Source organism: Ceratotherium simum, chromosome 11 (genome assembly GCF_057802395.1).
Source record: "Ceratotherium simum simum isolate JZ-2026a chromosome 11, ASM5780239v1, whole genome shotgun sequence".
In the NCBI taxonomy this organism is placed as follows: Eukaryota; Metazoa; Chordata; class Mammalia; order Perissodactyla; family Rhinocerotidae; genus Ceratotherium; species Ceratotherium simum.
Window position 1 is genome coordinate 51,741,307 of NC_141910.1, and position 16,050 is coordinate 51,757,356.

General features: G+C 46.5%; 1 protein-coding gene across 1 annotated transcript in view; it reads left to right on the top strand.

The window, feature by feature from the left end:
• ALK (ALK receptor tyrosine kinase) overlaps nt 1–16,050 on the top strand; it is a 685,772-nt gene that overhangs the window by 589,478 nt on the left and 80,244 nt on the right. The gene's annotated exons all lie outside the window — the stretch shown is intronic.

Consider the following 16,050-nt stretch of genomic DNA (forward strand, 5'->3'; position numbering starts at 1 on the left):
AGGAATCACTGAGTTTCTCCAAGGGATTTCCATGCTAGTGAGCATTTATTTCTCACATCTCTGACCTGGCCTGGTTGGCTGCCTCCAGTATCTGTAGGAAGAAACAAAATTGAACAACTCATATTTTTCCCAAATAATAATCAGACTTCGTATGTATACAGCATTTTCTCTTAATTAATGGATTTTTGCCTTACTTTCCCATTTGACATATTATGTATTCCTTATTAACAACAACAAAACCTGTGACGTAGGTAGGACAGGCCTTATCATGTTCCCCATTCCTGCGCTTTTACGAGCTTCTCATCTGCTGAGAACCAAAGAGGTGAAGCACCAGCAAGTTGGCATCAGAGTGAGGACTGGCGCTCAGGCTGGTCCAAGTCCAGTGCTCTGTGGAGTCAGATCTCTGGGGCAGGTGGATGACAAATTCTTCAGTTAACAGAGGAGTGCTTCTACTAGAGGCCCTGGTTCCTATTTGGGTTCTATCACTAATGACCTTTGTGACCTTGAACTTCTCTGGGCCTCAGTTTCCTCATCTTTAAACCGAGAGGGTTGGACTAGAAGATCGTTAACTCCATGTGGCTCTAAAATGGAGCAGTAACCACTAAGTTCAGCTGCCACTTGTCTCCCAGGATGGCACCAGTCTGCCACCTGCAGTCGGCCTGGAGCAAGCAGTGCTTGAGTAAAGATGGCCCGGCACAGCAGCTCATGTGACGCTCTGCTGTGTCATACTGAACCCCAGACAGTTGGTGCTGATCTGTTCCAGACAAAAAAGGCTGGACGGGGGAGCAGGTCATTTCTATAAAGGGGATAAATAAATGGATCTGGAAGGGGCTAAATGTCCCTACAATCCAGAGAAGCCTCTGCATTAAACTCCTAAAAACATGTTCATGTTGCCATCCTAGTGGATCTACTTTAAAAAAATGAGGGCAAAGGGCTTAAGTCAAGGCAGAGGGTATTTCAATTGGCACCCAGCTTTGTAATATAAAGCTGGGTCTCAGATTGGTTACCTAAACTTCAGAGAGTCTGCTGTTTTCAAGAGCTTATAACTCGAGCTGTGCTGTCATAGGAAGAAGCCATCGTCCTCACTCTGGGCACCAGCTTCCCACTCCTTCAGATGTGTGTGGGTTAAAGATCAAAGCCCTTGGACATCCCAAGACTCAGTGCTGCCCACAGGACAAATGGATTTAATTAAAGTGAAGGAAGGGGCAGTGTGGGCACTCCCCACCATAGACTAGTCTTTTGTCCTGTGGGATTGTGGGGGCTGTGTGCAGGGGATGGAGAACAGGAGATGATGCCAGAGCCCTCCCTCCTGGGAGATGCTAAATTAATTCAGATGAATCAAAGGGATTTTTTTCCTCCTCAATCCAGCAAGTCCTCTCGCTGTCATAGACACTCCAGGGGATTTAAAGCAAGTAAGATGTTGACACTGTTCACTCCCATCTGCTAGAGTTTCATTTGAAGGAGACTTTGTTCTCAGCCTCCTTCCTTCCTGTTAAAGGCTGTTTACCAGACTGACGTATCCAATATTGATACTGAGACCAAACTGTCCAGTGGGGATTCAGACAAAGGCCAGCTTGGTCTGAGGATGCCTTATGACCTAATAAGTGTGCAATTACAGAACACACGGGTGTCCCCATTCACCGGAAGCCTGCACACCACTGCTATGCTCTGATGTGGGAAGCTGCCCCCTCAAACCCAAGATGATATAGGAGGCCTCAAGACCCAGAGGCAAATGGAACTGCAGAGAATGAGGCATAGCAGTTTTTCCTTCCTAAAATCCAGCTAGACTGTAGATATAACTGGCCTATAAAACTAAAGTAGCACTGTGGATAAAGGAGCATAGGCTTTAGAATCAGAGAGTCCCAAGTTTAAAAACTGGCTCAGCCACTTACTAATTGTGTGACCTCAGCCAACTACGGAACCTCTCTGAGCCTCAGTGTCCACATCTGTAAAATGAGTATAATAACAGTACAACTTCGCAGGATTGTAATGAGACTAAATAAAATGATTATCAGAAGCATCTATATATAGTAGATATTAATAAATTTTATTTTCCACTTCCTCCACCCTCAGCTCTCAGTTAGGTAGCCTCAGATAATTTATTGAATAAATAGCACAAATCACAACCACTAATCTTCTAAGTCAAGCCATGATTATAAAACAGAGATAATAAAATCTACCTCTTAGGGGCTTGGGGGAGTAAAGTGCTTGGTGAACTGCCTTGCCTACAGTAAATACTTAGTCAGTAATAACTAATAATATCTATAATATAATAATAACAATATCTCCCCACTTAATGCCTCAGAAGAGGCTGGGATGGCCAATTTAGCAATAATAACCAGTCATCCAACTCTAAGATGGAGTGAGGATTCTTACAAATTTGCCGTCATCAATGCTCTGTAGAATCCTTATAAGGGGAACTCACTGATGGAGGAGGAGCAAGAGGCACACTCTTCCCTCTCTCTTCCAGGGAGAGAGAGCTATAGCTGCCCAGATTGCCAGAAAATGAAAATGGGAGGAGAAAGAAGGCAGAGGAAGGAAATAAATAATGTAAAGAGGAAAAGAAAATGGATAAAAGATAAAGAAAGACCAACTCCCTTCCTTCTGACCCTGAGGTAGGCGTTAGCACCTTGCACCGCTTGCTCCCCTCCCATGAAGCTTCCTTAGGCAGGTCCTGGCATCAGCTCTTCAGCACCCGCCTCCTGGACAGCTCCCCAACCATGGCCTTGGAAGAGGCAGAAACTTTATTCCCTATGCCGTCCCAAATCACCTCTGCTCCTAGCTTCCCCATCCTTTTTTAAAATGACTTCATTAGGGCTTACAGGTAAGCCCTAAAGTGCTCTCGGGCTCTAGACAGTGGTCATAGCCCCTGGACATCACATGAAACTAGCCTAAGCTAGTCCTCTTGCCTCTTGCCTTGTCCTCTTGCCTTGATACAGCAGGGACCTCCCAACTTGTCTCTTTGCCTCCATTTTTTGTCCCCACCCAATCCAGTCTACACAAGGCAGCCGGAATAAACTTTTTGAAATGTAAATATAATCATTTTCCCATTTTAAAAATCCTTTCATGGCTTCCTGTGGGTTTTAGGGTGCTGTTCAAACTCCTTTAATAAGACCTTTATTTAGGCCACGTGTGGTCTGTCCAACCTAATTTCACCATCCCCTATTCATACCATTATTCCTCTATTATTCTACCCAGTAGCCTCACCGACTTTCTTTCAACTCAGTTGTACCATGCTAAATTCTTACTTCCAGGCTTTTGCACCTGCCATTCTCTCCACCTGAAATTTTCTTCTTGTACTTTTCATCTCTACCACTCTTCCTTCAATTTTGAAGAAGCTTCCCCAGACCCCTAGACCCACAACATATTCTCATGGCTCTTGAAACATCCCTATTCTAACCTGTCACTCTTTACTACCTGTTTTTTTAATATCTGAATATACACACCAACAAGGCAGGGATCAGGTCTGTCATATATCACTGTTAGCTGAACATTTAGTACCATGCCTAACACCCAGTATGTCCAACAAACATGTGTTAACAGAATGATGAAATGAGAGAAATTGCATATATTTCCAAATTCCAGCTGAAGTAACTGAGAATTTCACATGTTGGAATCCATCTAACATTCCTCCTCTGTTCAACCTGTGTCTAACAAAACAGATAAAATCACATTATAATAAATACTACTGCAAAGTATTCTGTATATGAAAGCAACACCTGTGTCCCATCAGATGAACCCAAACAGCATTTGTTACTCTTGTGACAAGGAATTCTCTTTAGAGACTTGCCTGGTACCTGTGCTTTCTTGGTCTCTGGTCACTGTCCTGTCGGAATCACTTTATAAGAAAGACTTTGATCTTAATTGTGTGCCCTGGTCCTCGCGAGTAGGGAGATCTAGACCTGAACACTTGAGAGCAAAGAGCTATATTCAGATTGATCCTACCACAAAGTAGTCCTTCTGCAAAGGCTCAGAGAATATGCCATAGCTATATAAAGGCTGATGACAGGGGGACATTGATTCATGGAATGATATTTCTTCTGCCCCTTTACAAATAGGAAAAGTGATAGAAATAATGCCATAGTCTGTCATCATTACGAAATGATATTAACTGTACAGCCATACTATAAAAGGTAACAGGAAAAGTCTCCAAGAGCAGTGCCCAAGATGTTTTGAGCAGTGGCAACATTCCTGGAATACAGATATGTGCTCTCAAGGTAATTTTGAAGTAATTCAAACATTGGTTGGATGTGTGCTTAAAAGTTATCTCATTAGTTTATATCTACCTCATGTAACTAGTTTTCTTCATTCTCTCCCCAGTTCATCAGCTCCTCCCCCTCCATTCAATTGCTACCCTTTGTGTCAGAATTAATTCTACTTTTTCTCAAAATGGAAGAAAGACAAGTTCTTTCCCCTTATTTTATATATTTAAATTAAACACAATGTTCCCACACCATCCTAAGCTTTGACATGCTTACAGAGCAGAAGTAAGCACTAAGTTCAACTCATTATGAGGTGTATTTGGAAACATCATGGGTCAAATCATGTCCCACAAATCACTGCAATTGTACAGCCAAATAGAAAGTACATAACTTATAGCAAATGTGTAGGCTCCATTCCCCAGCATTATCATTATAAAGGCTTTTAGCTGTACACTATATACATAGTCTAACAAGAAAAAATTTTCCCTCTGGAAATATTTAGATTTCCTGTTCCCTTGGCATCCTTTGTCCTAAACGACAGGTGGTTCGTTTCACAAATGCATCTTTCAAATGGGATCGGTTAAAGAGAGTTATGTCTTCATGTACTCAGACCAGAAACTCCACAGAGCCAAGATTTCTCTCCTATTCCATTCTTGTTGCTCATCCTCAGAATCCCCATTTTATATGGGGTCTTATCAGTAACAATACCGTCCCTTTGTGTAGCATCTTTCTGTGATGAGAAAGCCATTAGAGGGGCTTTTTCATTACTTACTCTTACCTGAATAGATAAGTAGTAAATTCCAGTGAGTGGAAATACAGAAATTTTCAATGAACCTTAGTTTGCAGGCCTAGACACACCCCAGAAAAAAGTTGTGTTTCATTCAGATTTTTGTAAATTGAATCCCAGCTCCTCATAGAGCCATGGGGAGTTATGAATGATGATGATTAGAGCCAGCGTTTGTTGAGTACTTAACTGTGTGCCAGTCCCTGCAACAAGTACTTAACATGCATTATCTCATTTCATCCTTAAAACAGCCCCCTTGGGGTAGATACTGTAATTAATCCCCTTTTTAATAAGAGTAATCTGAGGTTTAAAGAGGTGAAATAATTTTCCCTTAACCCTCAGGCTATTCTGCTTCCCATGTACATGCCTAAGGAAATGAACGCCCAGTGCTTGGCACGTACTAGAAAACTTGATAAATGGTAGCCATTGTTATTAACAAAATATTTTGGTTTGGGATTTTTTTAGGCCACACCTCTTATTCATTTTGAGTTACTTTTCTGTTTTTTCCTTTGCTTCATCCACCCCCTGGAATCCATCATCTTAATTCCCCACCACCAGCTTCTGCTAAAGATCACTCCCTGCCCAGCCACACCGTGCCCGCCTGCTCTGTCGCCTCCAGCCAGGTAGCATCACCAGCACAGGGAGAGTCTCCTGTTTTCCTTCCAGGGAACCATGGCCCCCTTCCCATGTGCCTTTTCAAGTCACCACTCTAGCATATGTTTGAGTATCTCTACTCCAAAACTAGAGCATAGGTTCTGATAGGCATCTTTTATTTGCAAATATATTAATTTGCCATGTCTAACAAAAGCATAAAAATACAATACATTTAATTATACATTTAATGAATCACCCTTTAGTAGAGAGTGAAGTTCACTTCCATAAGGACTGACACAGAAAATCCAAGCCCTATGAGGGCTACACCGTCCCTAGGAGAAGTCGGCAGGGGGTCAGACCCTGCATGCATTCTTCACCTTCAGCCTGCCTCCCCTTCTCCAAAAGTTTCCATTTGTAACTGTTTGCCTCCACCTGTCCTTCCAAAGGAGGAGGGATGCCTGGGAGGAGTGTATGTCACACCCTACAAACTCCCCCAAGCCAGTGCCTGCTGCTCCTTCGCTGGACAGGCTGCTCTGACTGTCACAGCAGCTCCTGAACCTCCTCACAGTCTGCCCCCGGGTCCTCCCCACCCACAGCAGCCATGAATCTCCCTTTCCAGGTGCTTGACTCCTTCACAATGTGAGGTGCCCACTCTGTGCCACACCTCTGGGTAGCTAGGGCAGGTGTCATCTCCCATTTTCAGGTGAGAAGACCGAGGCAGAGAGGGGTTAAATCAAGGTCCTACAGGTAGTTAACCATAGAGCCTCCTCCTTAGAGCTCCTGCTTCATCTCCTTCCACTTTACCAGAGAGCACTCTGTGAAGATGCTCAAGTGTGAAACAGTATTAACCTCCAAAGTCATCTAGGTATTATGTATTTGTTTATCCAGCCAACACTGACTGCCCTACTCAGTGCCAGGTGATGGGCTTAGCTAGACAAGCGATACAGCCCCAGCCCCCTAGGAACGTCATCTATTAGGGGAGGCTGGCAGGAAAACAAGACTGTTGCATCACAGGGCAGAAAGGGCTGGGGGGTGGGGGGAGGCACAAAGAGAGAGAATGGCATGAGGCCCAATAAAGCCACAGCTGTTGGGGCTCCTCGCATCCAAACAGATACCTCTCTAGGAGCCAGCTTGGGGTTCTCCCTTGCCAGATATGCCCATGCCAACAGAAGCAGAGAACAATGACTGTTGCTCAGGGTGGGTCTGCATTTGTTCATTCGTTCACTATCAACAGACGCACAGTAGGGACTCGCTCTGGAGCAGCCCCACAGGCTCCAAAGTCAGAGGTAGAGGCAGAGGGGAGGGGCAGATCTCAAGGCTCTGCTTTCCTAGGGTGGCGCCTGCTCCTCCTGAGGTGAGTCTGACTGCTCTGAGTCCGTATACACAGGCAAAACCCAGCCCTTCCAGGGCCTCCTCGCAGTGGGTGAAGAAAACAACACAAAAGGCGCTCTTCCCTCTACCCAGCTGTGTCCCTTCCTGAAGCTGCTGGGGCTGGGCCCTCGACATGCTTATTAACATTAGGCTGAATCAGTTCTTTGAACTGAGAGAAAATGATGGGCTCCAGGGCAGTTTTAGGCCAAACAGGGTGAATTGCAGTCACTAAACCCGTCAGGCTCAAAGCCCTTTGCTAGAAACTTGGCTTTGCTCTCCTTACGTTCCCAGAGGGAGGCAGGAACTAGCATCCCAGAGCACTAGACCACGCTCCTTAAATCCAGTCTGCCTCACTCAGGCGTGTCCTTAGTCCTGGAGTGGCGCTGAGTGTGCAGTGGGGAAGGCGGTAACGTGAGGGAAGGGTACTTCAGAGTCCCGCAGCCAGCCAAGGGCTAACTTTATCCATCACCCCATCCCCAGGAGTGGGTTAGTCATCAACCCAACCACATCAGGTGCACTGAACACACCTGAGTAAGTAGCCTTGTGCTACATGATATGTTTGTTGTGGTAGCACTACCCAAAGTAACGTTAAACCTCCAATCCTCAGGGCTATACAAAAAGAAATGTATTTCTTGCTCATGTGAAATCCAAAATGAATGTGCTAGTTGGTGGGTGGCCTTCCATCTGGTCATTCAGGGACCCAGACTCCTTCTCCCAGTGGCTCCACTCTTTTCTTCAGTTTCGTAATCCTTTGCATTCAGACAGCCAATGGGGGAAGAGCATGAGGGATCTCATATAGGAAAATTTTTATGAATCATCACTTCGGCTCACTTTCTATTGGCTAGAACTCAGTCAGATGGCCATACTTAATGCAAGGGATGCCGGGGAATGTAGCCTAGCTGTGTGCCCAGAAGAAGGGGAAATGGGTTTGATGAAAAAAAAAATGATATGTTGTATCATGGGGTAAGCCAAGGAATACAGCCCCCTCTCTGGGCATATATCAGAGTGTCACTTGAGAACACTGATTCCTTATTTAGCTACTCCAAGCAATGCTCAGTCTTCTCCAAGAACCTTCATAATTCAAGGCTGAAATCAATTCCAGGATCCATTCTAAGGTATGAATGTTTCATTCCCAAAATTTTATGATACAGCAAAACCTCACTTTCTAGCAGAAATAACCCCATAATTTCTCTTACTGCATTTTTCCTTTCTAAAAACAAAAAAATAAATTAACAGGAAAAAGTACTTTGAAAAGGTTTAAAGCTAGCAGACATCATAGGATAATTGTTTACAAATTTGGCTGAACATTATGATCACCTGGAAAACTTTTTTTTTAATGCAGAGTCTGGGCCCCATACATGGAGTTTCTAATTCAATAGATCACACATTGGGTCTGGGAATCTATATTTTTTAAAACATTCCCAAATTGATTTTGATGTTCAACCAGATTTGCAAGTCACTGGCATAAAATGTCGGATTCAGATGTCTTGTGGGCAACACAGGGAATCAAGTGACTAGAGAAGTGTCATTGGCTGTCAAGTTGTCAGCAAACATATTTTAAGCCCCAATCAAGTACAGAGGATGGAAAGGGGTGTATGACCCAGCCTCTTGCTGGGTCACAGGGCCTGCATGCTGGGGGGGTCACACAGAGCATATGCACTGAAAGGCAAACAGTAACATGTGGAGCGTTGTGCAGGGCCCCACAGAGCATGGCTGATGTTCAGATGGCGCAGTGACCTCCCTGTGTCAGGGAAGCCGTCGTGGAGAAAATGGGATTATTATAAGATGGATCTCGAGGAAAATTTAGGTCTTAAGAAATGGGAAAGAAACAAGGGCATTCCAGAGACGGTCATCAGGATGAGCAGAGGCTTAGAGACAGGATTGTTTTATGTGGGTTCAAGGTTGTGTCAGAGAATCCTGAGCAAACTCCTCAGGAGAGGATGAGTGTGGATATTAGGCCAAGTATTTTGGACTCTGAGCTGTAGGGAATAGAGAGCCATTGAGCACGGAGATGGGCGGGAGGATGGGACACCAGAGCATGGAGACTGTTGGAGGTTCTTGTGAGGGACTGAATATGAAATGATCTGAGCCTCAAAGTAGGGCTCAGAAAGAGGGAAGGGGAGCTGGAGGAGAAGAGGTCCCTTCTGCTGCTCCCTTCCAAATGGCACCATTGGCCCCAGGACAGCCTTAATTTTAGGTCAGCTCTCTGAAAAGAGGGGGAGAGATGTAGCTGGTGGTTCAGCAATGCAATGTGCAACCAAGCATTGATATATACAAATCAAACATTCATAACTCTTTAAGGAACCGGCCCTGTTTCTCAGAAAATATCCCAGATCATTGGAGCAAGGAGCAGATTAGCAATTCTGAGCTTTAAATCCTATTTCTAACACTGATTTACTGTGACGTTAGGGACAAGTTGTTGCTTTTGATTGCTAAGCTTCCACAATCAAGAGTGCAAAGCAGTGAGACAGATACGGCCTGGGAGCCTGGTTTAAGAAGTAGTCACTCAAAATGGCAATAAGTGAACACCTTTAGAATAATAGGGTGTTCAGATCTGCTTCAGATTTTCGTGGTGATATTCACTGCTCAGTTTACAAGTCAACAGGTGCATATCTTTTTCATAACTCTTAGAGCCTCTGAAAATGTAGCCCTGTACTCTCGGCTCCTTCTCTCTCCAGACACAAAGTCTAGAATTTAAGTAACTGGGCTGCTGACATTTGAAGCACGGCAGAATCTAATTCCATATATGCTATTCTCCAAGAACCTCATTGACGTTCACAGCCTCCACCCTCCCCTCCTTGCAGATGACTCATAGTCTTTATTTCCACCTGAGTCCCACACCTGGGTTTCCAGCTGCCTGATTGGCATCCCACCCACACCTTCGGCGTGGCCCCCCCACCACACCCCACTCCTGAGTGATTCTTCTGTCCATGGCTCTACCATTGTCCTAGCACTCAGTTCTCCAAAGTCTTTCTTGACTTCTCTCTCACTGCCCAGATTCAATGTTTTCCTAGATTGTGTAGATTCCAGCTCTATGGAGGCAGAAGTAAAAGGGACTTTGGAAATCCCCTATACAGTGAATAATATGAATTATAAATCTGTTTGAATTCCTCATGGCCAAGGTCCATGCCTTATGCATCTCTATACTCCCAGCTGTAGACACAGTGCCTCACTCATAGTAGGTGTGCAAATAATCTTTGTTCAAAGGCAGAGAGGGAGATATGTAACTTATAATACTGCCTGAGGAAACACAGATTCCTAATAAAAATGTAATATAAAACAAGAAAAATGAACTAGAATCTCCCATGCTAAAGAACGACTTCCACTGTGAAAATACCCACGTGACAGATTATTAAAAACCAAGATGGCGCCTAACAAGTTTCGGTGACTTGCCCAGGGTCCCACCAAGGATATAGCCCAGTCTTCACTCCGCTCCGCCTTTTGAAACTCAGCCTCCACCAAACAGAGAAGGCTACTAATTCACTCTCATAAAGATATGTTTGTCAGGGGAGAAGGGAACCAGCAACCACCCTTTTCCTGGGTCTTCTCACCATGGGGACTGCTGCCATCTCTGGCACCATCTCAGCCCTCCAAGCCACAAGCCAGCTCAGCAGAAGAAGAGGCCAGTGTTGGAAATGTCCGTGTGTCCGAGAAAGGCGGAGCAGACATCCTGGTCTCTCTGAGAAGAATGGATGCAGGCAGTTTCTAACTCTGGACAGCCCTCCAGGCCCCCAATTGCTCCAAGGGGCTTGTTTTACTTCACAAATAGTGTAGAGAACGTAGGAGACTAAATGAGATTAAGGAACTTGGATAGCTCAGCAAGGGACGGTGAAAGAAGTGGCCTGGGAAGCCAGAGGACTGAGTTTCCTCTTGCCTCTGCTGCTGTCTCTCTGTGGGACCTGGCAAGTCAGATGATACTCCCAAGAGGTCCCTGCCCTTTCTTCTTTGGCTCTTGTGCTGGCCCCCCAGAGATAATCTAGCCTAAGTAACTCTGACAGGGACGTTCAGCCCAAGGAAAAGACTCGTGGGCTCATGTGTATGTACTCTCTCTCTCTCCCTCCCCCCTTCCCCCACCTCCCCCATGTGCGCCCCCCCCCTCACCCCACCCCTTGAAGAAAGGCATTACTTCTCCTCCCTCAGGGCACTTGACACCTTCCAGCCTGTGAGGCAGATATTTTTGTGCTCAGTCACCTCCTCTGCTGGACCAGGGCTCCAGGAAGCAAGATTCACCTTTGGCCTTTCCCCATCAAAGCTTGGGGCCTGGGGAGAGATCCATCCACGTGACATAGAACGAGAGTGTGAAAGAGCAAAATGGGAACTTGCTAGAGAAGGGCTTCTCCCTGCCTGCAGGCTGGTGAAACATCCCTGTGGTGGGCTTTCTGATTGGTGGCATGTGGGGGCAAATGTGGGAACCATTGGTGGCATGTGGGGCAAATGTGCGAACCATATCCTTTAGTCTCAGCCTCCAGAAGTGAGCACAGCCGATGCCTGGAAACCTGGGACTGAGACTGTTGAAGTCTGAGTAATTCTCTATGCTTGCTCAGCCTGACTGAAAATTCCTTTTTCCCCTATTCCACTCCAAAAGGCTCCCTCACGGAAGCCAGATTCGTTAAGAAAGATCTCTCTGGCCCTTGGCAGCACTGGAATCAAATCACTCTGTATCGACTTCCCCTCACTGCTCAGTGGTGTCATTATGCCCGGAGGGGAAACCTAGTCAGGAGATAGTAAATTACTTGGGAGATGGGACTGAATAGGGAGAGGGGTTTCCCCCAACTGCTGAGTCTTGAATGTCCAGCCCATCCCCACTTGCCTGTGCCGGAGCCAAAGTCTCCTAGAGTCAGGATGCACATGTTCAGCTCTGGCCGTGTTGACCCAGCCAGGGCTGGTCCCAGGAACCCAAAGCTGGCCATCGGCCCCTCCTCTTCATTCAGTAACTGAAGTCAAATTCGCAGATAGTAGGATGGATGCCGCAGGGCTTTTTCATCACATACATTCTTCTAATAGAAATGCATACCGTGACTCAAGCTTTGTGACAGTCCCTTTTAGAAGACTTTTGCCCAGCAAATCAACTGTGCAGTGAGAAATTGGAGAAAGTGTTTTTCCTTGGCAGTATCTGCCAGCTCTATCCTAAGCAGCCAGACCCCAGACAAGCCCCAACTGTGAAAAGGGATGCAGAACGCTCCCTCCTTCTGAGCCCACTAAATGGTGGATGGAGGAATTTGCCTATCCTTTAAATATCTTTTACCCAGTCTGGCCATTCTTTCTTTCTCTCTCTCCAAAGCGTTCCTATTCCCTTAGTCCACATTCAGACTCACACCTTTTTGTTAGCTACTTAAAATCATTAAGTGAACATAATTAGGTTTGTCAATCCCTAAGGCTGGCAGGGTGGCAAATAAGGCATTATATTTACTGTCCATTAACAGTCTGTTGCCTGAATGAGATTGTGCATTTTCTGAGCTGTGCATGAGCAGCATCAGCATTTCCTATGCAGAGATCTGCCCAGTGGGTCTGGGAGACACCCAATTCCAAGGCCACCCCCTCTAAGCCTGGCCCATTGCATCAATGGCCACCTCCCAGAATCCCCCCAGGGCCAATTTTCAACAGGCCTCTCTGTAAAGCAGAGCAAGACAGACTTGGGGAGTGCATTCTTTATGCAAAGCCAAGCTCCAACCAAGATCTCTAGCCAAGTCTGTTTTAGCAACAAGCTCCAAACCCCAGCGGCTGGAAAAAAAAGAGAAAAAGCAACAACAACCCGTACAATCAAAAGTATCTTCTTTGGAGAAACCAAAAGCGCTGAGCAGGTGTGAACTATTGAGGGGCAGGAAGTGAAATCTCCACTGCTAAGGGCTAGAAAGAGGGGAGCTCAGCTACCATGTTCTTAAATAGCACAGATCAGTGAGGGAGCTGGAACAGCCCCAAAGAGCTGGCTCTTCCCTTCTCCTTGCCCAGGCTGTGCACAGAGAGGGAGGGCAAGGATCTTCTAGCCATGGGGGCTCAGCTTCCTTTCCCCACACAGAGCTAAAGCTTTGAGATAAGGAGTAGTGGAGTAACCTATATGTTTTTGAGAACCACCTGGCCTCTGCGATCCTGACAGTAATGTGGCATGGGCCTTGCTTTCCCTCAAACCCAGAGCAGTCCACCTGGTACATGCTAGAACTTTCCCTCAGACCCAGAGCAGTCTACTTGGTACATGCTAGAACTTGTCCTCAGTCCTAGAGCAGTCCACCTGGTACATGCTAGAACTTTTCCTCAGACTCAGAGCAGTCCACCTGGTACATGCTAGAACTTCCTCTCAGTCTCAGAGCAGTCCACTGGGTACATGCTAGAACTTTTCCTCAGACCCAGAGCAGTATGCCTGGTATATGCTAGAACTTTTCCTCAGATCCAGAGCATTCCACCTGATACATGCTAGAAGTTCCTCTTAGTCTCAGAGCAATCTGCCTGGTACATGCTAGAACTTGAGACCTGAGGCTGTGGCTGACTCTGGAGAGTGATTTGGTATCTATACTTTTGGGGGGGCTCAACAGGAAAGAGTGATTGGACCAGAAAGGCTCTGAAAGCCTTGAGGAAGTCTTGCCCACCTCCAACAGGGACAGGGTGAGCAGAGCCAGGAGCAATCTCTTCTTCACCTAAGGTTCAGGTAAAGGCATACAATCAGGTACCATTCAAAGCAGAGAAGCCTGAACCTGGGTGGCCCTGATGGCCACCTGGTCTCTTGGTCAGTGCTCCCACAGAAAAGAAACTGCTACATTGGTTCCTCTGTCCCCTCCCTGCCTCAACACCTACCATCCCCAGACCCCATTCCCAGGCTGCCTTTCTTCACCCCTGCCCTCCCCACGCCCCAGCATGACCCACCTTTGTCCCACCTGTCCCTTCCCTGCAGCCTCTGGAGCCTGGAGCATTTGGGGAAGGGTTGGCAATGTGGCCTCCTGGGTGGATGGAGGTAGCATTACGTGTTTCCATCTGATTCGACATCTGATTGAGCCTTCCCTGATTGTTATGTGTGTTCCTGACTCAAAATATGTGCAATTCTCAGTGTCAATCAAACTCTTTTAAACAGCAGCTGCCATTGCCGTTGCCTCGCAGAGCGCTTTAGAAACTCTTCTATTTAGAAACCATTCCAGCCCCAGCTTGCATTATGCCATCAATAATAAGAGGGCCAGTGGCTGGTTGAGAACTTTGCAGCTCTAATCTCTCAGTAATAAAGAAGGAAGGCAGAGAGAGGGCAGGAGTGCAGGGAGGGGAGGGGAGATGTGCAACTTCCCCGAAAGGGCCCGTGTACGGGACATAGGGATTATGTCCCTCTCCCCCACGGTAAATAGGCACACACATGTAGTTTACTTGCTCAGGACCCCCAGGCCCTCCTGGAAGGTACACGCATGAAGTGCTCAGCACTGAGATCAGCGCCTAGCGTGGCCCCTCGGCCTGTGGATGACAGATTAGGAGATGATGACCCAGAGTGGAGAACTGGAAAGGTGGGCTGTGGGGCCTTTACCCACTGCTAATCCCCCCAGGAACATGATCCTTTCTAGTCACCGTCTCCAAGTAGCTCCATGTGCCTGTTCTCTTGCTGCCTAGGAGCAGCATCTCCCTAACCCTGGCGACCCTGGCTGTAAAGAGAACAAGACAGCAGTATTAAGGCCTCCGTTTGCCACTTGAGAATCCCGGGCCTGGCTTTTCTGAGGTTATACAGGCTCAAGCCAGGAGGTCATCTGTGGACTGTGTTCCCCGTGGAGATCTGGGGAAACCGTGGCTGTGATTTGCCGAGACTCATGGAGAAACCTGATGCAGGTGTGTAAGAACATGTGCCTCTCACCATCTTACTTCCTTCCACACCCCTCACACTTGAGCCAGAGGCGCCCTTCCTGCTCTGACACGCCCCTCTACTGGAGATGCCCTCTCATCACTGCTATGCATCCTCATATCCACATTTTTGAGTCCTCTCCTTCCTTCAGAACCAACTGAAATACCACCTCCTCTGTGAAGTGCTCCCTATCTCCCCAGCCTGGTGGAATTCCTCCTTCCTCTGAGCTCTCAGGGCATTTTATATGCATCTCTTCTGTGGCATTTACCTCCTTGTATCTTATTCTACACTAATGAATACACTCTTCCTCTCTCCACTGGACAGTAAGCAACTTGAATGGGGCATTCCCATCTGATTTCTCTTAGAATCCCCCATAGGCCTAAAATAGGGGCTAATACTCGATAGGTGTGTATGAAATGAAAATCAATTCAATAGGTCATAATCAAGGTCATTATGCTTGTCAGGGTCATAATAAAAGATGCCTCTCAGAGGCATATGCCTAAGTGCCGAGAGCTGGCTGAACAAGTGGGTGGGTTCTTGTGCTGGCCATCCCTCATACACACTCATCCATCCTGCCCAGGTGTCTTGAAAGAGGATTTGGGAATTCTCCACTGGGCGCTCCTCCTTCCATGCCCAACCAAACACCAGCCCTCCTTGCTGGTCCATCCTGACTAAGGGGGGCATGTAGACCCCACCATGAGGAATGAGGCCTGAAGGGCACCAATGGGGTTGGCCATGGGTACAACAGAGTCAGGCATTTCCTCTTTAGAATTGAACCGGATTTGTGCCCTCTAATTGTGACTTTCAAACAGGAAGGATTATTTGCGAATGATCAGATTGCACAAGATAGGTGAAGGCATAGACAGATTTACTGAGTAGTTTAGTTGAGAATAATCAATCACAAATGTACTATTTAGATAAAAGTTTGCTTTTGATTTCAAGTCTTTCCCCCACAGGAGGCAATAATTGTTCTGGCCAGGAGTAACCAAGCCAAAGTCTAACTCTTCTACATGTTGATCAGAGGTCATCTGCTCATGGGTATAACAGGGGCTTCCAGCCCCAGCAGCAGTTCACTCATTGACTGTAAAGCTTTGCTGTCCTCACTGCAAAAATTGTGAGTGAACATTCTTTCTCCTGCCTGTCTCTTTCCTATATGCCCTTCTTCCCTCTGTTAACATTCTAGTTCCTGTGCCCTCCTTGCCCCGCCTCCTCCACACTGTCAGTCTCCCACTCCTGCCCACGCTCCTGTTTTCTGCTCTTGTTCCCCCATGCTGCCAACACTCTATTGTCTGGGT